The sequence below is a fragment of the Sminthopsis crassicaudata genome, chromosome 1, assembly GCF_048593235.1.
Source record: "Sminthopsis crassicaudata isolate SCR6 chromosome 1, ASM4859323v1, whole genome shotgun sequence".
NCBI lineage: Eukaryota > Metazoa > Chordata > Mammalia > Dasyuromorphia > Dasyuridae > Sminthopsis > Sminthopsis crassicaudata.
In genome coordinates, this window is record NC_133617.1 from 726,621,298 (window position 1) to 726,633,992 (window position 12,695).

At 34.8% G+C, this 12,695-nt stretch overlaps 1 protein-coding gene across 2 annotated transcripts in view; it reads right to left on the minus strand.

Annotated features, from left to right (window-relative positions):
* TAFA1 (TAFA chemokine like family member 1) overlaps positions 1-12,695 on the minus strand; it is a 537,735-nt gene that overhangs the window by 487,913 nt on the left and 37,127 nt on the right. The gene's annotated exons all lie outside the window — the stretch shown is intronic.

Below are 12,695 nucleotides of genomic sequence, written 5' to 3' on the forward strand. Positions count from 1 at the left end.
TAATTCACTTAAGCCTCTCTCTCTCTCTATGCCTCAGTTTTCTCAACTGTAAAATGGGGACCACCTCCTAGGGTGGCTATCACTGGGTGGCTCAGAGGGTAGAGTGCTGGGCCTCAAGTCAGGATGATTTGAGTTTAAATTTGGTCTTAGACACTTACAACCTGTGTGATCCTGTGAAAATCACTTAACTCTTTTTGCCTCAGTTTCCTCATATGCAAAATAATTAGAAAGGAAAATTGTAAAACACTCTAGCATGCTTCCAAACAAAACTCCAAAATGGGTTCCCAAAGAATCACACATGACTGGACAACATCACCTGAACAACACAGAGTTTTTCTAAAGACCAAATAAGATGACATTTGTTAAAGTGTTTTATATTGGCCCTGACACATAGTAGGTGCTAAATAAATGCTTCCTTTTTGCGCCAATATTCTATTTCTCACCCTTTTATACAAATGGCTCACATTCTTTACAGTCAAAGAATTAATATTTTCTACTTTCTCCTCTTTCCTAAGAAGAGCAGAAAGAATTACCTCCCTCTCTCTACTTGATAGAATCACAATGCATTTGCTTCTCCTTCCCTATTTCCCTTTCCCTCCTCCCCTGAATTATAAGTAAATAATTGGGATTATCATTTCCCTAGGTTTTATAATAGATATGAAGCCTATGTTTAGATTCTATTACATAAAATATGATTACATATAAACCATGTGTATACACATGCAACAATTACTTTCCCAATCCTTTCCAACCAGGTAAAAGAAGCAGATAAATGATCATCCACTCCCCTTTCACTTAAGAGTTTTTTTAAATGCTTGAGTGATAGATCAGCTACCTAATACAATGCAATCATCTCATAATAAGGGGTGGTCACATCTTTTAGCTCATCATTACAGAAACAAATTGTGGGGAGGTAAGAGATATTCATCAAGGGCATAAAAGGCTTTGCATTTGCCTTGAACTTGAGTCTGCCTCCTTAGTCTATGTACTGACCCTTATGATTTTTATTCTTTCAACATTTCATTCATTCTTTGTAACACATTCTATGTTTGCTTACTGCAGTACCAGGAAAGATATAAGAATACTCTTAAATGTCCAGAAATGACACATGCACATTATTCCATTCTGTAAAATTTAATAATAATTATAATACAAATTGCATTCATAGAATAATAGCAAGAATGATAATCATAGCTCAGCTGCCTGTACATAGTAAAGGTATAATAAATGTTTGCTGATTGATTAAAGTTTACAAAGCCCTTTTCCCATGACTCTACTGAGATACCTTGTTCAGTCAAAATGAAGGTGGGTGAATGAGGCATTAGCTCAGGCGATGAAATTTAGCATTCCCTCAGCAGATAGAAACTGACTTTAGCACCTAGCTAGCAAGAATAATGAATTAAAAATGGAGTTGCTGGATGATGTGGTTACTTCACCTAAGAAATGGCACCAAAGGGGACTCCTTATCCAGCCTGAACAGGCCCTGAATCTCACCTTTACCGATCACTGAGAACAAGACCCTAGAGTTTCTAGCCTGATAAATTAGTTACTGACATCTTTACCTCTGGAGGTCTCAAGTCTCTTTCTGAGGTATCCCTCTTTTCTCTCAGTACTTAACACAATTTGTTTTGGAAAAATGATTTAAGGGTGCCATTCACACCTCCTGTCCAAGAGTCAGAACTGATAGCTATGACTCTGGTTGAGATATGATAATAATTGACATTCATACAATTTTTTAAATTTTAAGAAGCATTTTATAAAGGATTTTCAAATCTTAAACCATTTTATAGATATAATCTATCATCAGCACTAAAATAGGAACAAGGATTATACATGTATTTCACTGATATAGGAAATTCAGATGAGGAAACGTCCCCATCTCATGCAAATCGACATCTCTCATACCTATAGTCTTAGAATTGCCTGGGACATTTATAGATTAAAGGACTTGTTCAACATCATTCAGCTGGAGAAGTTATATTGAGTAGCAAATAGAGGGCCAGTTTTAAAGATAGGAAGATGTAAGTTCACCATCACTATGGTTACTATTATGATTATTTTTTTTGAAGGAGCAGCTAAATATGTGTTGCATGGAGCACTTGGCTTAGCATCTTCATGATGTCCTTGGTTACTTGATATCTGTATGAATGTAGGCAAGTCATGTAACCCTGTTTGCCTCAGTTCCTCATCTGTAAAATGGGTTGGAGAAATGACCAATCACTCAGGTATCCTTGCCAAGAAAACCCCAAGTGGAGTCACAAATGGAGCTACAACTCAGCAACAATAAAATTTCATTTGATTCTCACAATGACTCTAACATAGCTACTACAAGTATTATTACCCCCAGGTAAAGTTAGTTTCCCAAGTAAGAACTTTATGGGAAATTTTTAATTTCTTCCTATCATGAGGCAAAAAATGCTATTTTTTTTCTAAAACACCTCATACTTTCTTATTTCTATTTTTCCTTTCTCCAATGAAGTTAGAAATTCTATGAAGAAAGGAGCAGAGTTTTATTTATCTGCTCCACAGAATCAGTGCCTTAAACATAACCAATTCTCACCAAATGCTTGCTCACTGCCAATCTTAGTTTTTTCACAGACCGCCAAAGATGGAGTAGGGAAAAGGGGAAGAGGAAAATGTTTTCTGATCTCACTTGCAATTTCCCATCTAGCACTAACATAAAATAAAGACACTTTGTTTATTTCAAATCCTGAAAACCATAGCCAACAAAGATTCTCAAGGTACTCTGTAGTTACAAAAAGCCAGCACCCTCCCTGGGAATATGGCTTACATAAACAAAGGCGATAAGCGAGAAAGGAGGAATTACCGTGGGTATAAAGTTAGCTGTAAACCTCTTAGAGGAAATATGCTGCTGGCACTGCAGATGGGATGTGTTCATTAAGATCTGTTATTGGACTTGTGCCCAAAATATGCATAATTTTTAGAGTGATACATCTCTAACAAGACATTTCATAATATTTATAGTTTATGACCTGACTTAGCGGCTAAAGCTTTGGACATGGAATTAGAAAGACAAGGTTCAAATAATAGGATTTAAAGCTGGAAGGAATCTTAAAGGCCATAAAGACTAATTGTCTCATTTAACAGATGCAGAATTCAAGTCCCTGAAAAGTCAAGCTTTGCCCAGGGTCAAACAACTGTGTCCAAGGCAACCTTTGAATCCAGTTCTTCCTAACTTCAAGTCAAATATTAAATTTACTAGATTATCTCTAATTAGTAAATATAGCCTGTTTGACAATGGGCAAGTTGTTCAATCTTTGAGTTTTAATAATAACACTGGAAATGTCTACCTCAAAAATTATTTGAGGTTGAAACGAGAAAAAGTATTTACAGATCTTTCAAATTCTTCAAGTGCTATTGAAATATTAGGCTTTTTTTCTGGCTATTATAGATGCTAACTAGTTTCCAGTCATAGAAGGAATATTTTTTTTTGTAATTTGGAATGTTGTTGTTTAGTCATTTCAATTATGTACAACTCTTCATGAACTCATTTGGGATTTTCTTGGCAATGATACTAAAGTAGTTTGCCTTGTCCTTCCTCTAGTTCATTTTACAGACTTGGAAACTGGAGCAAATAGGGTTAAGTGACCCAGAGAAACACAGCTTGGAAGTGTCTGAGACCAGATTTTCACTCAGATCTTCTTTACTACAAAGCTCTAGTCATTGTACCATCAAGCTGCCCGAAGTTTGAAATACATCACAACAATATTCAATTACTAATATAATGTACTCATAAAAATACCTTTTCTCCTCAAAATAATTTTCCCTCTAATTATACTGACCACAATTCATTCATGTCTACTCATCTAGTAACTTTAAACTTGAATCTCCTAAGTAGCTCTCATCTTCCAGCTCTCCGCAGATGCTATGGTCACCCTCACTTTCTCTGGATAGCTCGAGAACACCTGAAGGACATAAAAACTGTAATCCTTCATTCTTGTCATATAGCTGGCCCACTTTCATTTTCATCAGACATTTCATCAATGACCATCTGACTGGTTCTTAGGTCTCATTTATATAACTTGTTCATCCTTGTATATCTCCATCACTCTCTGAGTGACTCAAGTGAATGAATGAATGTGTTAATGACAAACTTGATTTCCCTCCATCTTTAAAGACATTTGTGTTCAGGTTCAATTGTATATAATTATCAAATATTCAAGGGTGAAGAGATCTTGGAATTCATGTAGGTTCAAAAGAGTGTGATATTCTTCAGTCAGAGGCTCATGGTCCTAATATGCCTTTGCAGATTGATATTTATGTAACTTTAGGCAAATGTCTTAACATTCTTGTATCCTACATCCCTCATTTGTAAAATTAGGATGGTGTCTTAGATTCTTTTTTACTTTAGTTCTATTAATCTTATTTCATAACCGAGAAAAAGGTAAAAAATGTTCAAGATCATGTTAATTGTTGAGCCAAGACTAGAAATCAGGTGTTTTTATTACCAATCCAATGTTCTTATTCACCTACTATGATCCATCTTCCTAAAATTAGTGTAGTATATACCTTGGATTTCAGACCATTAACAAAACTATGATGGGAACTTAGTTGAAAGGTAGCTTAGAAACAAATTAGAAAAACATCCATATTTAATACATTTTGGGATCAGTGATTTAATAACTAGTATTTATATAGCAATTTTCATGTTTGCAAAGCATTTTATAAATATTATTTTATCCTCATAAAACTCTGGAAGGTAGATGCTATCATTATTCCCAATTTAAACATATGGATACTGAAACATACAGAGATTAAGTGGCTTTTCCAGGGTTATACAGCTAATAAGTGTCTGAGACTAGTTTGAACTAGGATCTTCCTGAATCCCTGCTCAGGGCTCTTACCTATTGTGCCATAGGTTTGGGTCTTTAGCTGATTCAAAGCTACAAGAGTCCCACAAGGCCATCAAATTTTTACACATTATAGAGCTACAAAATGGAAAAGATTGTAGAGAGCACCTTGTCCAACCCTTTCATTTTACAGATCAGTAACTTGCCTGAGATTACACATCTGAATAAGGATTTGAATGAAAGTTCTTTAATTTAAGAATGAGTTCTCTTTCTATTATCCTATTCAGAGTCACTGGTGGTGCCCATAGCATAGACAAACGGACATTTACACATGTCAACAATTGGTGTGGAAATTCCCCTCAGAGGTCAAATATCACTAGAACCTTGGAGAGCTCTCAGGTTCAGGAAAAATAAGGGCTTTCTCAGACTTACACAGCTAGCATCAGAATCAAAATTTGAAGGGAAGTCTTCCTGATTCTAAGTCAAACAATTGATCCCTTAGACCTTACTGCCTCCCATTTCTACTTCCATACTCACATTTAGATTAGAATTCTAAGAAAAGAGCTCCTAGGAAAAAAAAAATCAGCAGCTTAACATAATTGTTAGAAATGACCTTGCAAATCTGGTAGCCCAAAGTGAGCAATTCTAGCCTCCACGATAGTATCAGGAGCAATGTAATGAACCTGTTTTTCTAAGCCAAAAACAGTAGGATGCATTTCTTTAAATCCATCCATGTGAGTCCCTCAGGGATGGTTTATGACCAAGTGGCGGTAAATCTTTGTTTGCGACAGGTTTCAAAATGGCTTTAGAATTGTACGACAATAGGACATCTGGAAGAGAAAGTGAGCTGAAACCCTGCAACCAGGCCCTCCCTCATCCTGAATTCAGAGAAAAATGTCAAAGCTCCAGGCTCACTTTTAGATGCTGGATAGAAAGAACTCATAGAAAATTCTATGAATAATGAACTCAGGGCTTTTTTATTTTTCATGCAGAGATGCAGCTGTTTCTTTGGAAGCCATAGCAAAATCAACCTGTTAGGATGAGATCTGCCAAGGACTCCACCTCATTTCAAGGAGGATAAAACATTTGTTTTAAGAGATCCTAAATGTCCCTATGTAGAGGTACAGATACTTTCTTAATGGTGCATACTTCTTTTTGAAGTACTGAGAGACAGTGTTTGTAAGGGGAATCCATTATTTGGCAATAAGATAAATGTATACAAAGTTAGGAAATTGTAATAACAACATGTTTCACTGGAACTGTGTTTTCACTGATTTGTGCAGGCCCTCCACTGATATAGATTATAACTCACCCAACTTCATCATCCTATGTTATTATACTTGTATTTTGATCTTCTCAGAGACTATTCCCAAGAGTCTGGGGGGGAAGGTAGTAGACCTAGTTTCAGATCTCAGAATTTTGGAGTTTAAATCACATGTCTATTTTATATTATCTGTGTGGCCCTGGTCAATTCATTTCATTTCTTCTGATTTTACTTTCTTCATCTATAACATGAAGGAGGTAGAAGACTCCATCTAAATCTTAACCATAATGTTGAATCATGAATCTAGAGCTTGAAGAATTTAAGGGAGTATTGATCCCAATTTTACTCAATCTATCATGAAGGTTATTAAGACCCAGCAAAGTACCTTGCCTAAGACAACATCAGATATATAGTAAATAGCAGAATCATTTTTTAACACATGTCCTTCTAAGGTAAAATCTAGCTGGGTATTCCCTTATACCATATTCCCTATTTAATTTCTCAATATTTCATCTATAAAACTTGGAAAGGGGAAAAAAGAGGTGTTGATGAAAAAGAAAATCTCTGTGTGGAAAGAAAGACTTTAATTTGAATTCCCACTCTATCACCTCCTAGCTGTACTATATGAAGTGAATCACTTCAATGCATGGGTGCCGATTGTCTTATGAAAATGAGAGCAGATTTTTGTCTGCCTGCATTTTTTATTTCCTTCACAGGCTATTTACTTATACACTATTTCAAAGTCCGACTCTTTTTGTACAGCAAAACAACATGTGTACATATATTGTATTTAATTTATACGTTAACATATTTAACATGTATTGGTCAATCTGCAGTCTGGCGGGGGGGGGAAGGAGGGGAAAATTAGAAAAAAAGGTTTGGCAATTATCAATGTTGTAAAATTACCCATGCATATATCTGGTAAATAAAAACTACTATAAAAAAAAGAAAGAAAGAAAATGTGAGCAGTACTACTGGAAAGTAGTTATTAGTCCAAATGAATTGTGAAGGCAGTAATAAATGTAAGCCTATTAGGCTGTCCAAGAGGTAGTGAGTTCCCCATCCTTAAAGGTCTTTAAGAAGTGACTTTATCATCATGTGTGTATTCTATTGTGGGAATTTCCTTTTTTTGGAGTGGATTGAATGAGATGGGCCTTGCCAGCTCTGAAATTCTATGATTCAGAGTCTATGATTCTTACATTCCTCAAAGGAATAGTGTAAAAGATGCATGGGAGAATCTTCACTGAAACTTTTCCTTTTTAAGCTCTCCAAATGAAAGGTTACTCAGAACTCAAAGGAATAAGCATATCTTACTGTAAGCAGTTGGTGGTACTCTATAAAAGCATGTAAACTGCATTTCTGTAAGTCAAAATATTTGAAATCCAAGGATCTTGTTATGTAAAGAAACCTATGGGGAAATCCTTTTGGAATATTAAAGGTCACCTGGAAAAAGAGAATAAAAGCAATATGAGAAAGTCTAGTCTCTCTCTCTCTCCTCTCTTTCTCTCCTCTCTCTCTCTCTCTCTCTCTCTCTCTCTCTCTCTCTCTCTCTCTCTCTCTCTCTCTCTCTCTCTCTCTCTTTCTCCCTCCCCACCCCCTGCCATATGCCTTGACCAGGTTTCCATATAAGAAAGAGAAACCCATATGGTTACATTATCCCTTTGATTTTCAAATATTGCCTTATAATTCTGAGAGAATCATTTTTAAAAATACAATTGCAAAATTGTAATTAAATTGCATGGTGTTGAAACTGTCCTTGAAGCATATGGTGGCAATAGAACTCACTGTCTTAATAAGATTTTCAAGATAATGCTGTAGAATGGCTGGCTATTCCAGTGTTTACTATCCATAAAGGTAGGCAGACAGCCATTAGACCCATCACTGGTAATGTCTGCATTATTTAAAGAGAAAAGGATACTGAAGGCAGGAAGAATCTTGTCACCATCCCTTCGGGAAAAATGATTGTACTTCCCTCTTGAACAAATGAATTGGACTGAAAAAAAATGAATACATGAAAACTATATCTGACTATGGTGACCATAATGCTCCCACTAAAATTGAACTGTATTGGCTATTGAAGAGTAATTATTCTGTCATCAGGACATCTACAAAGAAATATTTCAGGTTTAGTACATCAATTTGAAAGAGTATATCATTTTCCTGAAGATGCAAAGATGTCTATCACCTTGAAGAATCATTATAAAAGTGAATGTATTTTTTGACTGCACTCACTTTCAACCCAACTGCAAGAAATCCTAGGAGAAAATGATAGAGCCTAAATAAGATCCCAAATAATGAGAAATGGTTAATGATGATTGGCAGACTTGGTGGGGTGGATGTGGTTAAAAACATTTAGTATAGATACATAACGGAGGAAGTGTATCAGATTGTTTTGAAAATATAGTAGATTGAAGAAGAAAAGCAAACTTGTGAGGCAGGGATGGGAAGGAAAGAAAGTTAAAGAAAGTCACAAATTCACAACCAAGTGAAGGGAAGAGAGCTGAAATTACTTCTTCATTAAAGGTAAACCATCACCCTAAAATTGTGCTTATCCAGCACAGTAGCCACTGTTATAATGAATGAATATATAAAGTATTATAAAGCACTTACTGTATTCAGAGCTAAGTCCTAAGAATAGAAATTACTTTATCTCGAGGAATCCACATTCTAATGATGGAAATAACACATATGGAAAGTTTAAGTTTTAGCTGTAATTCAGTTGGAAAGGACCCATGATCCTAAGTGTGCAAAAGAAATGAGGAAAAAAAGGCATATGAGTAAATGACAAACTGTACCTCAGTTTCTTCAGCCATAAAACAAGGAGTTAGACTAGTTGGCCTCTGAAATTGCTGTTAGATCTAAGATTTCATGATCCATCTTCTCTACTTATCAATCTTCTAAATAAGACTCAGTTTCAAAAGTATATGACCCTTCCATATTTGACCACTAACTTAATTTCTATCTATACAATACCATGAGAATTCTAGGTGTTGAGAATTGTGACACTCTAATTCAACAAAATTCAACACATATTAAGTACCTGCTACTTAATTGGCTGCCTCAAATTATTCCATCGAATTTTTCATGATGTCATATAATCTCATTAGTGTAGGCAATTCCCATATTCACCAAATCCCATTTTTTCTCATTATTATGTATCCCTGCACTCTACTAAGCATCAGAAACATAAAAGCAAAAACAACACATTTGACAATGACAATGCTGCTGTAAAATTATGACAAAACATCATAAAGTATTCTAAATTGATAAAATAATATTACATTTAGAAAATCATAGTTAACATTACAAATATGGGGCTGCACAGTATGCTCATTATGTGGACAACAAAGACCTCTGTACAAAGAATGTAAAGGAAGAACAATTATTTATTAAATACTTATTATGTGCCAGATGTTGTGCTAAGTGCTCTACAACTCTTATCTCATTTGTAGCAACTCAAGTGATAAATGCAAACTGATTCATCATTTCCAGATTTAAAAAAAATCCTTTCATAAATTTGAGGAAAGGCATTCAAATATTCATGTGATTTCAATAAATAAGCTCTACTGGAATTGAGACTTGATTACAAACAGCCTAATTGTCAATAACCATCAATATACTGCATTTATGAAAGTTTAATAACAATGTTTCAATAGTTACCAAGAAAATACAATCTCAGAGAACAAGGAAGAGCTTTCAAACACAGAGGCTTAGAAGAAGAATTTAAAATCAAGAGAGAATAAGACAAAGTTGATATTTTCCAAATCATCCTTTCTGTTACCGGACTGAAACATCCTGTGTGTGAGTCAATAGAAAATAACCTAACCCTCCAACATTTGTTCAATTGCCAAAAATGTGTGCTTTAATAAAAGTCTGTCATAATAGTGTCTACCAAATGGTAAATAGAAAAAAATAGCATTATAGTAGTTTTCCTCAATTTATTTCTATCTGAACATCATTTAAAGTGATAAGAAATAAGAAAAAGTGATAACAATATAATAAAAATGACAATGATATAATTGCATTGAGAATCCTTATACTTTAAGTTTTTAGTTCAAAGACAAAAAATCACTTGTTTTACTAGTGCAAAAATTTGTAAAATGTGAAATGAAAATGAATGATAACATCATGCTGGATACTTGTTTCTAGTTCACTTCCAACAAAAAAGATGAGAAGAATGAGAAAAAAATGAGAAGAAAGACAACTGCTAATTTATTTACTGCTTTATAATTTATGAAATGCTTTTTCCATATTGCTTTAATTGAGTCAGGCAATCATCCTGTGATATATGTAATATGAGTTGATCCATTTTACAAAGTCATAGAAATCAATTATTTTGTCCAAGTTTACATACCTAGTAAGGAACGGAGCTGGGCCCTGAATCTAGGTCTTCTGATTCCAAATCTGAGATTCTTTTTACTACACTACAAGATATGGAAAGAGCAACTGTGGATCAGATATCTTCATCCTCTTTCTTTTTTGTTCTAGAGCTGAGGGAGATAGGTGAGGGATAGCCAACTCAGTGCTTGGCACATAGGAAGTGCTTGATAAATGCTCATTGACAGATTGGACACTATCTATTACTACTCTTTTTTTTTTTTTTTTTTTTTTTTGGCTTGCAAAATCACTTTCTCTTTTTGATAAGCAAACTGTATGTACTATATCTCTAAAATGGGTGTGATGCTCTCTCCTTTATCTGGTAATGGCTGGATAGGAAATTCATCTTTTATATTTCATATTTTATAAATGAGTCATAGTCCTTTCTGCTCCTCTCCTCCTCAGGTTTCTTTAGGCTTTTCATGATAGAACATCCATTATCTCACCAACTTATATTTAATAAATTTTATAAGTTGGCCAAAGACAATAGAAACTCCTATAAACTCTATGATTTTAAAGAGGTAGATTGAAAACACTTTTTATGGTAGATATCTTTCTTCCCAATTTGTCTACTAAAGATTGTCCTTTATTCCATTTTCAGTGATCTCTCAAGTATCATTCCTCTTCTCTACATGTCCATTTGTTTCAAAGTAATGCCTATCATCTTCCCTGTTCTGATTTGAAGTGGACCATAGAAATAGAATCTTTAGAGAATTCTAAGCTTCTGACAGAAAGTACAAATAAAAACACAAAAGATCTATTTTTTTAAACCACATTCAACTCAGCCAGGATTGGAAGAGAGTTCCAAGTTGCATGAGCCAATGAAGATATCCTCTCTGACAGAGAATTTTTGGCAAAGAAATACACAGACTATTATGTGGCCCACCAAAAGGGTCTAAACCTTCTTATACTGTGCATTTTTTCATTGTACATGTTATTTCCCCAAAGCTTCCACTGCCACAAATAATGCTCTTCCAACCTTCTTTTGTCTACCTTGGCTCTCTAACAAAATCATAAGCTACATCACATTGACTTTTGTGTCTGTCCAAAACAATGATCTCAGAGAGAGAAATAGATGGGGAAAACTGCTCTTCAAATGGAAATATCAAAAATGCAATGTGAAGTGAATATCAGTGGCAATGATCACATGTTTCCTTAGTGTGTGTGCTTTAAAAAACATGCATGTATCCCCAATCCCCTTCCTCCATCTAATGCTTTTAAAAAAGAAGCTATATACAGAGAAAGTGACTTTGAGCTAGATTGTTCCAGGTTTGTCAGGTGTTGAAAGCGAAAGTACAGTCCCCAACTGTGAGGACAAAGAGAAGGTGAAGATTGGAATAGCTGAGTAAGTTGGCAGGAAAGGAAGTGGGTATGAGATCATAGAGGTAGAAAAATGCATGTACACCACTTTTATATTATGAAATAGCAACTAGGTCAATGGAAAAATGGAGAAAATTACAAGAAATGTCTGTTTTGCTGAAAATTGAAGGCAATTTAACCATGTTTTGTGATCATTGTTAAAGTGCTCCACAACTAGGTATTACTTTCCCCAAACACACACACACACACACACACACACACACACACACACACACACACACACACACTTTTTTTTTTTTATCATCTAACATTTCTATTATAAATACCCCCTACTCCTATTTTGTATGGAGATATTTGGAGATACTTTATATAGCAAAAGGAAAATGTAAAAAGGAAAGTATTTTGGGAGGAATCTAATAGGAAGGATGGATAAATAGAGGAAAATGGTAAGCTTGGAAGCAGAAAACAAATAAAGAGAAATCTGAACTCTTTTAAAAAACTTTACTCAACTTATTTTTTTTTTCTTTATTTTATGAGTTACCTTCAGGGAACTGCAAAGTTCTTTTATTGACCCCAAATAAAGGACCAAATTTTAATTCAGAAATATGCAGCTCATTCAGGCTCCAGGGAACCAATTGTTAATTTTTAATATGATATATACCTTGTTTTTGTTCAGTCATTTTCAGTCATATCTGACTTTTCCTGACCCTTCCTTTTTTGAGGTAGAGGGGCGATTTCTTAGCAAGGATACTGGAGTGTTCTGCCGTTTTATTCTCCAGATTATTTTACATTTGAGAAAAATAAAGTAATCAAGAGTAAGTAATTTGTTAGTAAATATCTGCAGCCAGATTTAAACTCAGTTCTTCCTGAGTCTTCCTGACTCCAGTCTTGGCACTATATCCAGTGGGCCAGCTTGAGACAAA